At 38.7% G+C, this 5,176-nt stretch overlaps 2 pseudogenes; both read left to right on the top strand.

The window, feature by feature from the left end:
* Positions 1-573: 573 nt before the first annotated feature.
* LOC114006421 (olfactory receptor 4C15-like) lies at positions 574-1,500 on the top strand (annotated as a pseudogene).
* A 445-nt stretch (positions 1,501-1,945) lies between these two features.
* LOC102479051 (olfactory receptor 4C6-like) overlaps positions 1,946-5,176 on the top strand; it is a 21,455-nt pseudogene continuing 18,224 nt past the window's right edge.

The raw sequence follows: 5,176 nt of genomic DNA, 5'->3' as shown, positions 1-5,176 counted from the left end.
CATTATATCAACTGCTGGTCCCCGAAATTATAAATTAATAATTTAAAAGTCCCATATAAATGAGACTACCCATGATTGTCAAGTGGCTCCTAAACTGCATGTTGTTTCTTCTACTCATAGATAAAGCCATCTACCAGTAAGGGTGGCAGACTGGTCACCCCGTTCTCATTCCATGACAATAGCAGGCATGGATAGTAAGTGTCAGTATTTCTTTCCTCACAACTGAGATGCTTTTTGATAATTCACTCCAGGAAACAACTAGTACATAAGTTAGATCAAAGCTGTTCTTTCTCTACCACATGTGGATACTTCCTTTTCTGTTTTGAAACGTCAACCATTTTAAAGTATCAATAAATTATCTCCACCTCAATTCTTGTGACTTTTGATGATACTATCACAAATTTCTAATTATATTTTCTCAGTGACAATAGAAGCACTCAAGATAATTTTTGTGTCTGTGTACACCAACTTGCTCATGACTTTAATAATACCATAAACAGATCTGCAAGTTTTTAATCTAATTACAGATTCTTCATGCTTACTGGTGTAGCACTCATCTTTTCCTTGGAAATCATGCACAACCAAAGCTTTGTAAATGAGTTTGTCCTTCTGGGACTTTCACAGAATCCAAATGTTCAGAAAATGGTATTTGTTGTATTCTTGTTTGTGTACATTGCAACCATCAGGGGCAACATGCTAATTGTAGTGACCATCCTCGGCAACCCTGCCCTGCTGGGCTCCCCTATGTACTTCTTCTTGGCCTTCCTGTCCTTCCTGGATGTGTACTTCTCCTCCATCATCACCCCAAAGATGACTGCAGACTCCCTCTCTGAGAAGAAAACCATCTCTTTCCAAGGTGGCATGGTCCAAATGTTTGCTGAACACTTCTTTGGTGAGGTGGAGTTGATTGTCCTCACAGCCATGGCCTATGACCGTTATGTGGCAATTTGCAAGCCCTTGCACTAATCTTCTCGCATGAACTGGGGGATCTGTGGCATTCTGATGGGAGTACCCTGCACAGGGGCCTTCTTGCATTCCATGATACAAATTCTATTTACTTTCCAGTTGCCCTTTTGTGGCCCTAATACCATCGATCATTTCATATGTCACTTGTACCCATTACTGAAGCTTCCTGCATGGACACACATATTGTCGGCATTTTGGTGGTCATGAACAGTGGGTTCTTCTGCATTTTAATCTTCTCCTTGTTGTTTATCTCCTATGGTGTTGTTTTGCTCTCATTGAGTTCTGCAGAGCAGTGGAATGCACTCTCCACTTGTGGATCTCACATTGCTGTTGTGGTTTTGTTTTTTTATCCCATGTGTGTTTAAATATGCAGGACCTCCAACTACTCTCTCCTCTGAAAAAATTGTGGAAATATTTTATACCATCCTAACTCCTTTGCTTAATCTTTTTATTTATACTTTCAGGAATAAGTACATAAAACAAACCATGAGGAAAATGTGGAAAAGATTGAGGGTTGATTCTGATGAAAAGTAAAGCATTAAACTTAAAAAAAAAAAGTAGTTGTAAAGAAGTAAAAATGATCTTGGATAAAAAGTTTTGTAATATACCTTCCACAGAGAGAGATAATATGATATTGTAAAAAAAGCTTTGAGGTGATGGTCAAAAATGTTTTCATTTTCATATTCCTCATCCATTGAATTTGTAACTTATTAACAATATGCATAAATTAAAGAGAAATTTATGATTACTTAGAATCTAATAATTAACAAAATAATGAATCAATAGACAAATTACCTAGAGGCTACCTCCTATTCATTCCAAGTTTTAAATCCTCTGTGGAGGAAAGGCGAGAATATATTCAAGATTAATACTAGATGCCTACTCAAACTATTTATTTTAAGTGGAAAGAAGTTCATATCAAGACACCAGTCTCAGTTACTATGATACTAGTTATGGCATTGCCTGCTATGTTCCTACGATGAGGATGAAGGGTGGAGGTGTCAGAGGAGAGTTGAGAGACAGAAATTGTAGCAAGAGAATGTCATGAATAGATTGCTACATACTTTGCTCTTTTGTTGAAGGACTTAGCAATAATTAACAAGCCCAGCCATCTCAGAGAAGCATTTTAGAGAAAAATCACACCCCAATTTGTGGCCTTTCATTTATAAATGAACTGGAAGAATCTTGAAGAAGTTTTTTGGCATGTCATTTAAAGTTTTTGAGCCTTGGGGCTGGTAGGTGGCATGGTGGTTAAAGGCACTGGACTCCCACATGGCTGACCATGATTCAAGTCCCAGACCTGTTGGCTTGCTCTCTCTCTCTCTCTCTCCGTGTGTGTGTGTGTGTGTGTGTGTGTGTGTGTGTGTGTGTGTGTGTGTGTGTGTGTGTGTGTTGCTATGGTCAAATTAAAAATAACAATAATTATGAATAAAGGAAGTAATTCTAAAAATAAAGTTTTTGAGCCTCAGCTTCTTCATCAATTACATGGACTATGAAGTCCTGAAATTATAAAATTTATGTAAAGACTGGAAGATCCAACATAAAAGATAGAATCCCTGGCTCAAAGAAAGTGCAAAAGAATTTGTATTTCCTTATTAATTATCTTTAAACATGAAGACTGGAGGCCCAGAGAAGTGTTAGGAAATAATTGATGAATTCATTGAAAACTCTGAGTATGTGTTGCTCTCAATGAATGCATACACTTTGTCTACATTCCGCTGTCCTTTCTACATATTCCCAACTTTTCTCTTTGCTATATAAAATAAAGAAAATGGAATTGTATTATATTGCTTTAGTATTTATTTATTGTTTGGCTATGAATTTACTTTCTACAATGTTTTGATTTAATGATTTAATAAATGTAGTTTTCAGGGAGGCCATCTGTGTGTTTACCTGAAGGAATGCATGCATCTCTCCTTCTTATCTTTTTTTATTCACTTTTCTCATTTAACTGCTCCTCATCTCACAACCTTCTTTATCTCTTCCCCAAATTATGAACTCGATGTATTGAAAAGAAGTGATAAATAACCCTTTTTCTCCTTTATATTTGTCAGAGATGATTAGAACTGCCCATCAGAGCTCGTAGTGAAAGAATAAAAATGCACTCAAACTACATTCTGTGATAATTAACTGCTTGCTGTTTCTGCTTCTGTACAAAAGCTTGCACCACCGCCTTAAAAACAACCCTGAGCTATGCAGACCGCTGGGGCTTGCTTCACTCCCTCGTATCAGCTCAGCTACATGCAAACTGTGTTACCCCCACCCTGAAAAGCCAGACATCTGCTGAATGCCCTTGAAGGCCACTTGTGTAGATAACAAACCGGCATCGGACCACTCTGAGTATCTGACCTGACCCAGTTGTGACATCTGTGTAAACAAGAAAGTCAGCAGAGAAAGATGACCACACTTAATGAACCAGTATCCCATTTCCCCACTCGCCATTCCCCCCTTTACCGCTCAAACCTGTGCCTATATAATCTGCATGCTTCTTTTGTTCAGGGTTCCACTTCCCTCTGAGTCTGTTGTGACCAGGAGTGGAGTCCTAGCGCGCTAGCAATAAAGCCCTCTTGTGTTTTACAGCAAGAACTGACTCTTGTGGTTGACTGGGGTCGCCGTGACTCTCCTTGGACTGAAGGGTCACCGGCTTTTTGAGTCGGGGGTCTTTCAGTAGTTATTATAACATCGGTAGTTTATCATACTGGACTGTTTTAGCTAGATAACTAAGAATATCTAAGTTTCATTTTTATGTAGTTGTTTTTTATTTATTTCTTTTTTAGAGAGTTTTACTATAGATCACATGTGCTTGGCAAAGAAACAGTGAGTGGCAGAGATACAGAAAGTGAGAAATCATCCCCTAGGATTGATGGGCATACCACAAACCCTTTTCTCAGGATCTCGGGCATGCAAGAACACTCACCAGGTGTGAGGTTTAAGCTGCTACATCTGAGACTTGAATCTTGGTCAACTACATGGGAGTCTAGTGTGGACAGAAGTCTGACTACTTTTCCTATTTTTCCAAAATTTTTTCAAAAGGGGACTGGGGAAGTCATGCTCACAAACATTAACAGACCATTTACTTTCTATTAACAGGATTCTTCCTACCTCAGGTCCCTGGCATAGTATCTTTGAGATGTATATTTCAACTGATTAGTGTATTCTTTTGCTTATGCCTTCCCAAGACACAGAACTTCCTTTTTCCTTGAGATGTAGATTAAGCCTTTCTTTAACTAAGACAGGGATTTTCCCTTCCAATCCCCGACCTAAGAATTTGTGGAACCTACCTATAACCTACAAGCCCCCACTTCTACATGTCCCGCCTTTTTGGGCCAAACCAATGGGAAATCTTTTAATTAAATGTTGTGTGTCAATCTCAAAAGCAAATAAAAGGAACCTCTGTACATGATCACCCCGAGAAAAGGCATGTATGCCTCTTCTCCGGCCTAGGTCACACAGTTGGCTTAGAAGTAAACCGCATTAATTATTAATTATTAATTTTACAGTTGGTTATATTTTTCCCTCGACACTAGTGACATAACATTATGCCATCCACTGATCCCTCAATTATGTAGATTTACTAGAGGTAGATGGACAATTTGAAGTAGTAATTTAAATATACTTATTCTAATTAGAGAAAGACATTATAAGCTTATTGAATAACTGAGTTTTAGGGATTCATGTGTGGTGACATGTTTAGAGAGAGATCCTGAGGTGTGGGGACATGCTCTGAGCAAACAACTCCTGTCTTTTTGGGCTTTAGCAGAACCTTGTAACTTGTCCTTTCCTTGACCTTCACTGCAGACAAAGTAAAGGGTGGAAATTGCTAAGGGCTTTCCAACAGACACATGTGATGGACTTCAAGAAACATCTTGATCCCAATTAGCAAAGTCTAATCCCTGCTCTGCATCTGAAAGGTTCTTTAGCCTTCTCAGGGTGTGATTCTTTAGCCTTCCTCCCCACACCTACAGCTAGATTTCTCTGCATTAGAAGACAATGAGACTTTCTCTTGATGGGATTATCACCAAGGGATACACCTAGCCCAGTATGACTAAGCCCTTATAGATTTGTTACCTGTTTATTGTCTGTAATCTGGCAACAAATCCATGAAGTGTAGTGAAATATACATGTGTTATGTCTCCTTGTTCTATAAATAAAGACGCCCAGTTTGTCTGAGTGGCTCAAGCCACAGCACAAGTTGCTTGGGCTACTCAGG

Source organism: Tupaia chinensis, unplaced genomic scaffold, assembly GCF_000334495.1.
Source record: "Tupaia chinensis unplaced genomic scaffold, TupChi_1.0 Scaffold147684_1, whole genome shotgun sequence".
NCBI lineage: Eukaryota > Metazoa > Chordata > Mammalia > Scandentia > Tupaiidae > Tupaia > Tupaia belangeri.
Note: the sequence above shows the minus strand (reverse complement) of the source record. Positions and strands in the feature narration are given on the sequence as shown.